Consider the following 15,174-nt stretch of genomic DNA (forward strand, 5'->3'; position numbering starts at 1 on the left):
TATTTCCTTTTTCACTATAGCCCTAAATGAGCTCCCAAATATCACTTTGCATAATCCACGACAAGTGTTAGCAAACTGTTCCACGAAGGGAAGGGTGGAACGCTGTGTGATGAAGTCACACATCAGAAAGCAATCTCTCAGAAAGCTTCTCTCTAGTTATTATCTGAGGATATTTCCTTTTACACAATGGGCCCCAAAGGGCTCCCAAATATCACTTTGCTGATTCCACGAAAAGAGTGTTAGCAAACTGCTTCCTGAGGCTTAAGCTATAACTCTGTGAAATGATTTCACAGATCACAGAGAAGTTTCTCAGAAAGCTTCTTTCACGTTTTGAACTGATGATATTTCCTTTATCAGCGTAGGCGTCAATGGATCCAAAGTAGCTCTTTTCAGGTTCCTCAAAGACAGTGTAAATGGACTGTTCCAGGAAACGTAAGTGTAACTTCTGTTGTGATGAATTGACACAGCCCAAGAAGTTTCTAAGAAAGCTTCTTTCTAGTTTTCATCTGAGGATATTTCCTTTGTCACCGTAAGCTTCATTGGGCTAAGAAGTATCCCCTTGTAGATTTCAAGAAAAATGTGTTAGCAAACTGATCACTGAAGAGAATCGTGTAACTCTGTGAGTTGTATTCATACATCGAAGTGCATTTTCCCAGAAGGCTTCTTTCCAGTGTTTATCTGAAAATATTTCCTTTTTCACCAAAGGCCTCAATGAGCTCCCAAATATCACTTTGCAGAATCCACGACAATGGTGTACGCAAACTGTTCCATGAAGGGAAGGGTGGAACTCTGTGTGATGAAGTCACACATCAGAAAGCAATCTCTCAGAAAGCTTCTCTCTAGTTATTATCTGAGGATATTTCCTTTTTCACAATGGGCCCCACAGGGCTCCCAAATATCACTTTACAAATTCCACGATAAGAGTTTTAGCACAGTGCTTCCTTAGATCAAAGCTGTAACACTGTGAGATGAATACACAGATCACAAAGACTTTTCTCGGAAAGCTTCCCTCACGTTTTTAACTGATGATATTTCCTTTCACAGCATAGGCCTGAATGCGATACACAGTAGCCCTTCTCAGGTTCCTCAAAGAGAGTGTCATGGACTATTCCAGAAAACATAAGTGTACCCCTGTGAGATGAATTCACATTTCACCAAGAAGTTTCAAAGTAAGCTTCTTTCTAGTTTTCTTCTGAGGTTATTTCCTTCTTCACCGTAAGCTTCTTTACGCTAAGAAGTATCCCATTGTAGATTTCAAGAAAACTGTTTTAGCAAACTGATCACTGAAGAGAAACGTGTTTCTCTTTCAGTTGCGTTCATACATCGAAGTGCATTTTCCCAGAAGGCTTCCCTCCAGTTTTTATGTGAAGATATTTCGTTTTTCACCATAGCCCTCATTGAGCTCTCAAATATCACTTTGCAGAATCCACGACAACTGTGTTAGCAAACTCTTCCAAGAAGGGAAGGGTGGAATTCTGTGTGATGAAGTCACACATAAGAAAGCAATCTCTCAGAAAGCTTCTCTCTTGTTATTATCTGAGTATATTTCCTTTTTCACCATGGGCCCCAATAGGCTCCCAAATATCACTTTGCAGATTCCAAGAAAAGAGTGTTAACAATCTGCTTCATGAGGACTAAGTTCCAACTCTGTGAGATGAATTCACAGATCACGAAGAAGTTTTTCAGAAAGCTTCTTTCACGTTTTGAACTGATGATATTTCCTTTATCAGCGTTGGCCTCATTGCGATCCAAAGTAACCCTTCTAAGTTTCCTCAAAGACAGAGTTACTGGACTGTTCCCGGAAACATTAGTGTACCTCTGTGAGATGAATTCACACATCAACAAGAAGTTTCTAGGAAAACTTCTTTCTAGTTTTCATCTGAGGATGTTTACTTTGTCACCATAAGCTTCATTGCGCTAAGAAGTATCCCACTGCAGATTTCAAGAAAACTGTGTTAGCAAACTGATCACTGAAGAGAAAGGTGTAAATCTGTGAATAGCATTCGTACATCGAAGTGCATTTTCCCAGAAGGCTTCCTTCAAGTTTTTATCTGAAGATATTTCGTTTTTCACCACAACCCTCAAAGAGCTCCCAAATATCAATTTGCAGAATTCACAACAACTGTGTAAGCAAAATGTTCCAAGAAGGGAAGGGAGGAACTCTGAGTGAGGAAGTCACACCTCAGAACGCAATCTCTCAGAAAGCTTCTCTTTAGTTATTATCTGAGGATATTTCCTTTTTCACAATGGGCCACAAAGTTCTCTGAAATATCACTTTGCAGATTCCACAATAAGCGTGTTAGCAAACTGCTTCACGAGGACTAAGTTGTAACTCTATGAGATGAATTCACAGATCACAAAGAATATTCTCAGAAAGCTTCTTTCACGTTTTGAACTGATCATATTTCCTTTATCAGCGTAGGACTCAATGCGATCCAAAGAAACCCTTTTCGGGTTCCTCAAAGACAGTGTTAAAGGACTGTTCCCGAAAACATAAGTGTAATTCTGTGAGATGAATTCACAGATCACCAAGAAGTTTCTGAGAAAGTTCTTTCTACTTTTCATCTGAGGATATTTCCTTTGTCACCATAAGCTTCATTGCGCTAAGAAGTATCTTATTGCAGATTTCAAGAAAACTGTGTTAGCAAACTGATCAATGAAGAGAAAGGTACCACTCTGTGAGTTGCATTCATACATCGAAGTGCATTTTCCCAGAAGGCTTCTTTCCATTTTTTATCTGAAGATATTTCTTTTTTCACCATAGCCCTCAATGAGCTCCCAAATATCACTTTGCAGAATCCACGACAATAGTGTTAGCAAACTGTTCCCAGAGGGGAAGGGTGGAACTCTGTTGATGAAATCACACATCGGAAAGCAATCTCTCAGAAAGCTTCTCTATAGTTATTACCTAAGGATATTTCCTTTTCACAATGGACCCCAATGGGCTCCAAATATCACTTTGCAGATTCCACGAAAAGAGTGTTAGCAAACTGCTCCTTGAGGACTCAGCTGTAACACTGTGAGATGAATTCACAGATCAAAAAGAAGATTCTTAGAAACCTTCTTTCACGTTTTGAAATGATGATATTTCCTTTATCAGCGTAGGCCTCAAAGTTATGCAAAGTAGCCCCTCTCAGGTTCCTCAAAGACAGTATTAATGGACTGTTAAGGAAACGAAAGTGTAACTCTGTGAGATGAAGTCACACATCACCACGAAGTTTCTAGGAAAACTTCTTTCTAGTTTTCATCTGAGGATATTTCCGTTGTCACTCTAAGCTTCATTGAGCTAAGAAGTATCCCATTTCAGGTTTCAAGGAAACTGTGTTAGGAAACTGATTACTGAAGAGAAACGTGTAACTCTGTGAGTTGCATTCATACATCGAAGTGCATTTTCCCTAAAGGCTTCTTTAATGTTTTTATATGAAGATATTTCCTTTTTCACCGTAGTCCTCAATGAGCTCCGAAATATCACTTGACAGAATCCATGACAACAGTGTTAGCAACCTGTTCCAAGAAAGGAAGGGTGGTACTCATTGTGATGAAGTCACACATTAGAAAGCAATCTCTCAGAAAGCATCATTCTAGTTATTGTCTGAGGATATTTCCTTTTCACAATGGTCCCCAATGGTCTCCCAAATATCACTTTGCAGATTCCACGAAACGAGTGTCAGGAAACTGCTTCATGAAGACTAAGTTGTACCTCTGTGAGATGAATTCACCGATCACAAAGAAGGTTCTCAGAAAGCTTCTTTCACGTTATGACCTGATGATATTTCCTTTATCAGCATAGGCCTCAATGCGATCCAATGTACCCTTCTCAGGTTCCTCAAAGACAGTTTTTTATGGACTGTTCCAGGAAACATAAGTGTAACTCTGTGAGATGAATTCACACATCTCCAAGAAGTTTCTTAGATAGATTCGTTCTACTTTTCTTCTGAGGATATTCCCTTTCTCACTGTAAGCTTCATTGCACTAAGAAGTATCCCATTGCAGATTTCAAGAAAAATGTGTTAGTAAACTGATCACTGAAGAGAAACGTGCAACTCTTTAGTTGCATTCATACATCAAAGTGCATTTTCCCGGAAGGCTTCTTTCCAGTGTTTATCTGAAGATATTTCCTTTTTCACCGTAGTCCTCAATGAGCTCCCAAATATCACTTTGCAGTATCCACGACAATGGTGTTAGCAAACTGTTCCAAGAAGGGAAGGGTGGAACTCTGTGTGATGAAGTCACACATCAGAAAGCCATCTCTCAGAAAGCTTGTCTCTAGTTATTATCTGAGGATATTTCCTTTTTCACAATGGGCCCCAACGGGTTCCCAAATACCGCTTTGCAGATACCACGGAAAGAGTGTTAGCAAGGTGACTACTGAGTTTTGAGCTGTAGCTCTGTGAGATGAATTCACAGATCACAAAGAAGTTTCTCAGAAGGCTTCTTTCATGTTTTGAACTGATGATAGTTCCTTTATCAGCGTAGGCTTCAATGCGATACAAAGTAGCCCTCTAAGGTTTCCACAAAGACAGTGGTAATGGACTGTTCCAGGAAACATAAGTATAACTTCGTGAGATGAATTCTCACATCCCCAAGAAGTTTCTAAGAAAGCTTCTTTCTTGTTTTCATCTGAGGATATTTCTTTGTCACCGTAAGCTTCATTGCACTAAGAAGTATCCCATTGCAGATTTCAAGAAAACTGTGTTAGCAAACTGATCACTGAAGACAAACGTGTAACTCTGCCAGTTGCATTCATACATCGAAGTGCATTTTCCCAGAAGGCTTCTTTCCAGTTTTTATCTGAAGATATTTCCTTTTTCACCTAAGCCCTCAATGAGCTCCCAAATATCACTTTTCAGAATCCATGAAAACAGTGTTAGCAAGCTGTACCAAGAAGGGAAGGGTGGAACTCTGTGTGATGAAGTCACACATCAGAAAGCAATCTCTCGGAAAGCTTCTCTCTACTTATTATCTGAGGATATTTCCTTTTTCACAATGGGCCACAATGGGCTCCCAAATATCACTTTGCAGATTCCACGGAAAGAGTGTTACAATCTGCTTCCTGAGGTATAAGCTGTAACTCTGTGGGATGAGTTCAGAGATCACAAAGCAGTTTCTCTGAAAGATTCTTTCACATGTTGAACTGATGATATTTCCTTTGTCAGCATAGGCCTCAATGTGATCAAAAATTAGCAATTCTCAGATTCCTCAAAGACAGTGTTAATGGACTGTTCCAGGAAACATAATTGTAACTCTGTGAGATGAATTCACACATCACCAAAAGTTTCCAAGAGAGTTTCTTTCTCGTTTTCATCTGAGGGTATTTCCTTTGTCAACATAAGCTTCATTGCGCTAAGTAGTATCACATTGCAGATTTCAAGAAAACTGTGTTAGGAAACTGATCACTGAAGAGAAAGGTGTAACTCTGTGACTTGCATATATACATCAAAGGACATTTTCCCAGAAGGCTTCTTTCCAGTTATTATCTGAAGATGTTTCCTTTTTCACCATAGCCCTCAATGAGCTCCGAAATATCACTTGGCAGAATCCACGACAACGGTGTTAGCAAACTGTTCGAAGAAGGGAAGGGTGGAACTCTGTGTGCTGAAGTCACATATCAGAAAGCAATCTCTCAGAAAGCTTCTCTCTACTTATTATCTGAGGATATTTCCTTTTTCACAATGGGGCCCAATGGGCTCCCAAATATCACTTTGCAGCTTCCACGAAAAGAGTGTTAGAAAAGTGCTTCCTGAGGTCTAAGCCGTAACTCTGTGAGATGAATTCACATATCACAAAGAAGTTTCTCAGAAAGATTCTTTCACGTTTTGAAATGACGATATATCTTTATCAGCGTAGCCCTCAATGTGATCCAAAGTAACCCTTCACGGGTTCCTCAAAAAGAGTGTTAATGGACTGTTCCAGGAAACATAAGTGTAACTCTGTGAGATGAATTCACACATCTCCAAGAAGTTTCGAAGAAAGCTTCGTTCTACTTTTCATCTGGGCATATTTCCTTTCTCAGTGTATTTTCATTGCGCTAAGAAGTATCCCTTTGAAGATTTCAAGAAAACTCTGTTAGGAAACTGATCACTGAACAAAAATGTGTAACTCTGTGAGATGCATTCATACATCAAGTGCATTTTCCCAGAAGGCTTCTTTCCAGTTTTTATCTGAAGATATTTCCGCTTTCACTATAGCCCTCAATGAGCTCCCAAATATCACCCTGCAGAAACCACGACAACTCGGTTAGCAAACTGTTCCAAGAAGGGAAGGGTGGACCTCTCTGTGCTGAAGTCACACAACAGAAAGCAATCTCTCAGAAAGCTTCTCTCTAGTTATTTTCTGAGGATGCTTCCTTTTTCACAATATGCCCAAAGGGGCTCCCAAATATCACTTTGCAGATTCCACGAAAAGAGTGTTAGCAAACTGCTTCCTGATGTCTAAGCTGTAACTCTGTGAGACGAATTCACCGATCACAAAGAAGTTTCTCAGAAAGCTTCTTTCACATGTTGAACTGATGGTAATTCCTTTATCAGCGTAGGCCTCAATGCGATCCAAAGTACCCTTTCTCAGGTTCCTCAAAGCTAGTGTTAATGGACTGTTCCAGGAAACATAAGTGAAACTCTGTGAGATGAATTCACACATCACCAAGAAGTTTCTAAGAAAGCTTGTTTCTACTTTTCATCTGAGGATATTTCGTTTGTCACCGTAAGCTTCATTGTGCTAAGAAATATCCCATTGCAGATTTCAAGAAAACTGGGTGAGCAAATTGATCACTGATGAGAACCGTGTAACTTTGAGAGTTGCATTGATACATCGAAGTGCATTTTCCCAGAGGACTTCTTTCCAGTTTTTATCTGAAGGTATTTCCTTTTTCACCATAGCCCTCAATGAGCTCCCAAATATCACTTGGCAGAATCTACGACAACAGTGTTAGCAAACTGTTCCAAGAAGGGAAGGGTGGAACTCTGTGTGATGAAGTCACACATCACAAAGCAATCTCTCAGAAAGCTTCTCTCTAGTTATTATCGGAGGATATTTTCTTTTTCACAATGGGTGCCCAAAGGTCTCCCAAATATCACGTTGCATTCCACGAAAAGAGTGTTAGCAAACTGCTTCCTGAGGTGTGAGCTGTAAATCTGTGAGATGAATTCACAGATCACAAAAAGTTTCTCAGAAAGCTTCTTTCACGTTTTGAACTGATGACATTTCCTTTACCAGCGTAGGCCTCAATGCGATGCAAAGTATCCATTCTCAGGTTCCTCAAAGACAGTGTTAATGGACTGTTCCAAGAAACATCAATGTAATTCCATGAGATGAATTCACACATCACCAAGAAGTTTCTAGGAAAGCTTCTTTCTAGTTTGCATTTGAGGATATTTACTTTGTCTTCTTAAGCTGCATTGTGCTAAGAATATCCCATTGCAGATTTCAAGAAAACTGTGTTAGGAAACTGATCACTGAACAGAAAGTGGTAACTCTGTGAGTTGCATTCATGCATCGAAGTGCATTTTCCCAGAAGTCTTCCTTCCAGTTTTTATCTGAAGATATTTCCTTTTTCACCATAGCTCTCAATGAGCTCCCAAATATCACTTTGCAGAATCCATGACAACAGTGTTACCAAACTGTTCCAAGAAGGGAAGGGTGGAACTCTGTTTGATGAAGTCACACATTAGAAAGCAATCTCTCAGAAAGCTTCTCTCTAATTATTATCTGATGATATTTCCTTTTTCACAATGGGCCCCAAAGGGCCCCCAAATATCACGTTGCAGATTCCACGAAAAGAGTGTGAGTAAACTGCTTCCTGAGGTCTAATCTGTAACTCTGTGAGATGAATTCACAGATCACAAAGAAGTTTCTCAGAATGCTTCTTTCACATTTTGAACTGATGATAATTCCTTTATCAGCGTAGGCCTCAATGCGATCCAAAGTAGCCCTTCTCAGGTTCCTCAAAGACAGTGTTAATGGACTGTTCCAGGAAACATAAGTGTAACTCTGTGAGATGAATTCACACATCACCAAGAAGTTTCTAGGAAAGCTTCTTTCTAGTTTTCATCTGAGGATATTTCCTTTGTCACCGTAAACTTCATTGCACGAAGAAGTATCCCATTGCAGATTTCAAGAAAACTGTGTTAGCAAACTGATCACTGAAGAGAAAGGTGTAACTTTGTGAGTTGCATTCATACATGGAAGTGAATTTTCCCAGGGGACTTCTTTCCAGTTTTTATCTGAAGGTATTTCCTTTTTCACCATAGCCCTCAATGAGCTCCCAAATATCACTTGGCAGAATCCACGACAACAGTGTTAGCAAACTGTTCGAAGAAGGGAAGGGTGGAACTCTGTGTGATGAAGTCACACATCACAAAGCAATCTCTCAGAAAGCTTCTCTCTAGTTATTATCGGAGGATATTTCCTTTTTCACAATGGGTGCCCAAAGGTCTCCCAAATATCACGTTGCATTCCACGAAAAGAGTGTTAGCAAACAGCTTCGTGAAGTCTAATCTGTAACACTGTGTGGTGAATTCACAGATCACAAAGAAGATTCTCAGAAAACTTCTTTCACGTTTTGAACTGATGATAATTTCCTTATCAGCGTAGGCCTTAATGCGATCAAAGTAGCCTTCTCAGGTTCCTCAAAGACAGTGTCAATGGACTGTTCCAGGAAACATAAGTGTACCTCTGTGAGATGAATTCACATATCACCAAGAAGTTTCTAAGAAACCTTCTTTCTAGTTTTCATCTGAGGATATTTCCTTTGTCACCATAAGCTTCATTGTGCTAAGAAGTATCCCATTGCAGATTTCAAGAAAACTGTGTTAGCAAACGGATCACCGAAGAGAAATGCGTAACTCTGTGAGTTGCATTCATACATCGAGTGCATTTTCCCAGACGGCTTCTTCCCCGTTTTTATCTGAAGATATTTCCTTTTTCAACATAGCCCTCAATGAGCTCCCAAATATCACTTTGCAGGATCCACGACAACTGTTAGCACACTGTTCCAAGAAGTGAAGGGTGGAACTCTGTGATGAAGTCACACATCAGAAAGCAGTCTGTCAGAAAGCTTCACTCTAGTTATTCTGAGGACATTTAATTTTTCACAATGGGCCCCAATGGGCTCCCAAATAAAACTTTGCAGATTCCTCGAAAAGAGTGTTAGCAAAATGCTTCCTGAGGTCTAAGCTGTAACCCTGTGAGATGAATTCACAGATCACAAAGAAGTTTCTCAGAAATCTTCATTCACATTTTGAACTGATGATATTTCATTTTTCAGCGTAGCCCTCAATGTGATCTAAAGTACCCCTTCTTAGGTTCCTCAAAGACAGTGTTAAAGGACTGTTCCAGGAAACATAAGTGTAACTCTGCGAGATGAATTCACACATCATCAAGAAGTTTCTAAGAAAGCTTCCTTCTAATTTTCGTCTGAGGATATTTCCTTTGTCATCGTAAGCTTCTTTGTGCTAAGAATTATCCCATTGCAGATATCAAGAAAACTGTTTTAGCAAACGGATCACTGAAGAGAAACGCGTAAATCTGTGAATTGCATTCATACATCGAAGTGAATTTTCCTAGAACGCTTCTTTCCAGTTTTTATCTGAAGATATTTCCTTTTTCATCAAAGCCCTCAATGAGCTCTGAAATATCACTTTGCAGAATCCCCGACAAGTGTGTTAGCAAACTGTTCCAAGAAGGGAAGGGTGGAACTCTGCGTAATGAAGTCACGCATCAGAAAGCAGTCTCTCGGAAAGCTTCTCTCTAGCTATTATCTGGGGATATTTCTTTTTTAACAGTGGGCCCACTGGTCTCCCAAATATCACTTTGCAGATTCCACGAAAAGAGTCTTAGCGAACTGTTTCATGAGGACTAAGTTGTAACTCTGTGAGATGAATTCACACATCACAAAGAAGTTTCTAGGAAAGCTTCTTTGTAGTTTTTATCTGAGGATATTTCCTTTGTCCCCATAAGCTTCATTGAGCTAAGAAGTATCCCATTGCAGATTTCAAGAAAACTGTGTTAGGAAACTGATCACTGAAGACAAAGGTGTAACTCTGTGAGTTGTATTCATACATGGAAGTGCATTTTCCCAGAAGGCTTCTTTCCAGTTTTTATCTGAAGATATTTCCTTTTTCACCATAGCCCTCAATGAGCTCCCAAATATCACTTTGCAGATTCCACGACAACTGTGTTAGCAAACTGTTCCAAGAAGGGAAGTGTGGAACTCTGTGTGAAGAAGTCACACCTCAAAAAGCAATCTCTCGGAAAGCTTCTCTCTAGTTATTATCTGAGGATATTTCCTTTTTCACAATGGGCCCCAATGGACTCCCAAATATCACTTCGCCGATTCCACGTAAATAGTTTTAGCAAACTGCTTCATGAAGACTAAGTTGTAACACTGTGAGATGAATGTACAGATCACAAGGAAGTTTCTCAGAAAGCTTCCCTCACTTTTTGAACTGCTTATATTTCCTTTATAAGCGTAGGACTCAATGCAATCTAAAGGAGCCCTTCTCAGTTTCCTCAAGGATATTTCCTTTGTCACAGTAATCTTCATGGAGCTAAGAAGTATCCCATTGCAGATTTCAAAAAAACCGTCAGGAAACAGATCACTGAAGAGAAAAGTGTAATTCGGTTAAGTGCATTCATACATCGATGTGCGTTTTCCCAGAAGGCTTCTTTGCAGTTTTTATCTGAAGATATTTCCTTTTTCACCATAGCCCTCAAGGAGACACCAAATATCACTTTGCAGAATCCACGACAATGGTGTTAGCAAACTGTTCCAAAAAGGGAAGGATGGAACTCTGTGTGATGAAGTCACACATCAGAAAGCAATCTCTCAGAACGCTTCTCCCTAGTTATTATCTGAGGATATTTCCTTTTTCACAATGGACCCCAGTACTCTCCCAAATATCACTTTCCAGATTCCACGAGGAGAGTGTTAGCAAACTGCTTCATGAGGAATAATTTGTAACTCTGTGACATGAATTCACAGATCCCAAAGAAGTTTCTGAGAAAGCTTCTATCACTTTTTGACCTGATTATATTTTATCAGCGTAGGCCTCAATGCAATCCAAAGTAGCCCTTGTCGAGTTCTTCAAAGACAGTGTTAAAGGACTGTTCCCGGAAACATAAGTGTAACTCTGTGAGACGAATTCACACATCACCAACAGGTTTCTAAGAAGGCTTCTTTCTAGCTTTCATCTTTGCGCTAAGATGTATCCCATTGCACATTTCAAGAAAAGGGTTAGGAAACTGATCACTGAAGAGAAACGTGTAACTCTGTGAGTTGCATTCATACATCGAAGTGCATTTTCCCAGAAGGCTTCCTTCCAGTTTATATCTGAAGATATTTCCATTTTCACCATAGCCCTCAATGAGCTCCCAAATATCACTTGGCACAATCCACGACAACAGTGTTAGCAAACTATTCCAAGAAGGGATGGGTGGAACTCTGTGTGATGAAGTGACACATAAGACAGCAATCTCTGAGAAAGCTTTGCTCTAGTTATTATCTGAGGATATCTCCTTGTTCACGATGGGACACAATGGGATCCCAAATATCACTTTGCAGATAACACGAAAAGAGTGTTAGCAAACTGCTTCCTGAGTTCTAAGCTGTAACTCTGTGAGATGAACTCACAGAACACAAAGAAGATTCTCAGAAAGCTTCTTTCACGTTTTGAACTGATGATATTTCCCTTATCGGCGTAGGCCTCAATGCGATCCACAGTAGTCCTTCTCAGGTTCCTCAAAGACAGTGTTAATGGACTGTTCCAGGAAACATAAGTGTAACACTGTGAGATGAATTCACACATCACCAAGAAGTTTCTAGGAAAGCTTCTTTCTAATTTTCATCTGCGGATATTTCCTTTGTCACCGTAAGCTGCATTGTGCTGAGAAGTGTCCCGTTGCAGATTTCTAGAAAACTGTGTTAGCAAACTGATCACAGAAGAGAATCGTGTAACTGTGTGACTTGCATTCATATATCGAAGTGCATTCTCCCCGAAGTCTTCTTTCCAGTTTTTATCTCAAGATATTTCCGTTTTCACCATAGCCCTCAATGAGCTCCCAAATATCACTTTGCAGAATGCACGACAACTGTGTTGGCAAACTGTTCCAGGAAGGGAAGGGTGGAACTCTGTGTGGTGAAGTCACACATCAGAAAGCAATCTCTCAGAAAGCTTCTCTTTAGTTATTATCTGAGGATATTTCCTTTTTGACAATGGGCCCCAATGGGCTCCCAAATATCACTTTGCAGATTTCACGAAAAGAGTGTTAGCAAACTGCTTCCTAAGGTCTAAGCTGTAACCCTGTAAGATGAATTCACAGATCACAAAGAAGTTTCTCAGAAAGCTTCTTTGACGTTTTGAACTGATGATATTTCCTTTATCAGTGTAGGCTTCAATGCCATCCAAAGTAGCCCTTCTCAGATTCCTCAAAGACAGTGTTAATGGACTGTTCCAGGAAACATACGTGTAACTTTGTGAGATGAATTCACTTATCACCAAGAAGTTTCAAAGCAGGATTCTTTCTAGTTTTCATCTGAGGCTATTTCCTTTGTCACCGTAAGCTTCTCTGCGCTTAGTAGTATCCCATTGCAGATTTCAAGAAAACGGTGTTAGCAAACTAATCAATGAAGAGAAACGTTTAACTCTGTGAGTTGCATTCATATATCAAAGTGCATTTTCCCAGAAGGCTTCTTTCCAGTTTTTATCTGAAGATATTTCCTTTTTCATCATAGCCCTCAATGATCTCACAAATATCACGTTGCAGTATCCACGACAACAGAGTTAGCAAACTGTTCCAAGAAGGGAGGGGTGGAACTCTGTGTGATGAAGTCACACATCAGAAAGCAATCTCCCAGAAAGCTTCTCTCTAGTTTTTATCTGAGGATATTTCCTTTTTCACAATGGGCCCCAATGGGCTCCCAAATATCACTTTGCAGATTACACGAAAAGAGTGTTAGCAAACTGCTTCCTGATGTCTAAGCTGTAACTCTATGAGATGAATTCACAGATCACAAAGAAGTTTCTCAGAAAGCTTCTTTCACGTTTTGAGCTGATGATATTTCCTTTATCAGCATAGGCCTTAATGCGATCCAAATTAGCCCTTCTCATGTTCCTCAAAGACAGTGTTAATGGACTGTTGCAGGAAAGATAAGTGTAACTCTGTTAGATGAATTCACACATCACCAAGAAGTTTCTTTTTTTTTACAGACATTGGAGATATTTATTTGAATTTTCAGTTTCTTTTTTATTATTATACTTTAAGTTCTAGCGTACATATGCATAATGTGGACGTTTGTTACATATGTATACTTATGCCATGTTGGTGTGCTGCACCCATCAGCTCGTCAGCACCCTTCAATTCATCATTTATATCATGTAAAACTCCCAAATGCAATCCCTCCCTCCTCCCCCCTCCCCATGATAGGCACCAGTGTGTGATGTTCCCTTTCCCGAGTCCAAGTGATCTCATTGTTCAGTTCCCACCTATGAGTGAGAGCATGCGGTGTTTGGTTTTCTCTTGTTGTGATAGTTTGCTAAGAATGACGGTTTCCAGCTGCATCCGTGTCCCTACAAAGGACGCAAACTCATCCTTTTTTATGGCTGCATAGTATTCCATGGTGTATATGTGCTACATTTTCTTAATCCAGTCTGTCACAGATGGACATTTGGGTTGATTCCAAGTCGTTGCTATTGTGAACAGTGCTGCAATAAACATACGTGTGCATGTGTCTTTGTTGTAGAATAATTTATAATCCTTTGGTTATATACCCAGTAGTGGGATGGCTGGGTCATATGGTACATCTAGTTCTAGATCCTTGAGGAATTGCCATACTGTTTTCCATAATGGTTGAACTAGTTTACAATCCCACCAACAGTGTAAAGTGTTCCTATTTCTCCACATCCTCTCCAACACCTGTTGTTTCCTGACTTCTGAATGATTGCCATTCTAACTGGTGTGAGATGGTATCTCATTGTGGTTTTGATTTGCATTTCTCTGATGGCGAGTGATGATGAGCATTTTTTTCATGTGTCTGTTGGCTGTATGAATATCTTCTTTTGAGAAATGTCTGTTTCATATCCTTTCCCCACTTTTTGATGGGTTGTTTGTTTTTTCTCGTATCTTTGTTTGAGTTCTTTGTAGATTCTGGATATTAGCCCTTTGTCAGATGAGTAGGTTGCAAAATTTTCTCCCATTCTGTAGGTTGCCTGTTCACTCTGATGGTAGTTTCTTTTGCTGTGCAAAAGCTCTTTAGTTTAATTAGATCCCATTTGTCAATTTTTGCTTTTTGCTGCCGTTGCTTTCGGGTGTTTTAGACATGAAGTCCTTGCCCATGCCTATGTCCTGAATGGTACTACCTAGATTTTCTTCTAGGGTTTTAATGGGTATTAGGTCTAACATTTAAGTCTCTAATCCTCTTGAATTAATCTTCGTATAGGGGTAGGGAAAGGATCCAGTTTTCAGCTTTTCTCTTATGGCTAGCCAATTTTTCCCAGCACCCATTTATTAAATAGGGAATCCTTTCCCATTTCTTGTTTCTCTCAGGTTTGTCAAGATCAGATGCTGTAGATGTGCGGTATTATTTCTGAGGATCTGTTCTGTTCCATTGGTCTATATCCTTTTTTGGTACCAGTACCACGCTGTTTTGGTACTGTAACCTTGTAGTATAGTTTTGAAGTCAGGTAGCGTGACGCCTCCAGCTTTGTCCTTTTGACTTAGATGTCTTGGCAATGCTGGCTCTTTCTTGGTTTTCCACATGAACTTTTAAAGCAGTTTTTTCTCACCATTCTGTGAAGAAGTCATTGGTAGCTTGATGGGGATGGCATTGAATCTATAAATAACCTTGGGGAGTATGGCCATTTTCACGATATTGATTTCTTCCTACCATGAGCATGGTATGTTCTTTCCATTTTGTTTGTGTCCTCTTTGATTTCACTGAGCAGTGGTTTGAGTTCTCCTTGAAGAGGTCCTTGACACCCTTGTAAGTTGGATTCCTAGTATTTTATCTCTTTGAAGCAATTGTTGGAATGGAAGTTCATTCCTGATATTTGGCTCTCTGCTTGTCCTGGTTACTGGTGTAGAAATGCCTTGTGATTTTTGCACAGTAATTTTTGTATCCTGAGACTTTGGTGAAGTGCTTAGCTCTAAGGAGATTTTGGCTTTGAGACGATGGGTTTTTCA

Source organism: Rhinopithecus roxellana, chromosome 16, assembly GCF_007565055.1.
Source record: "Rhinopithecus roxellana isolate Shanxi Qingling chromosome 16, ASM756505v1, whole genome shotgun sequence".
In the NCBI taxonomy this organism is placed as follows: Eukaryota; Metazoa; Chordata; class Mammalia; order Primates; family Cercopithecidae; genus Rhinopithecus; species Rhinopithecus roxellana.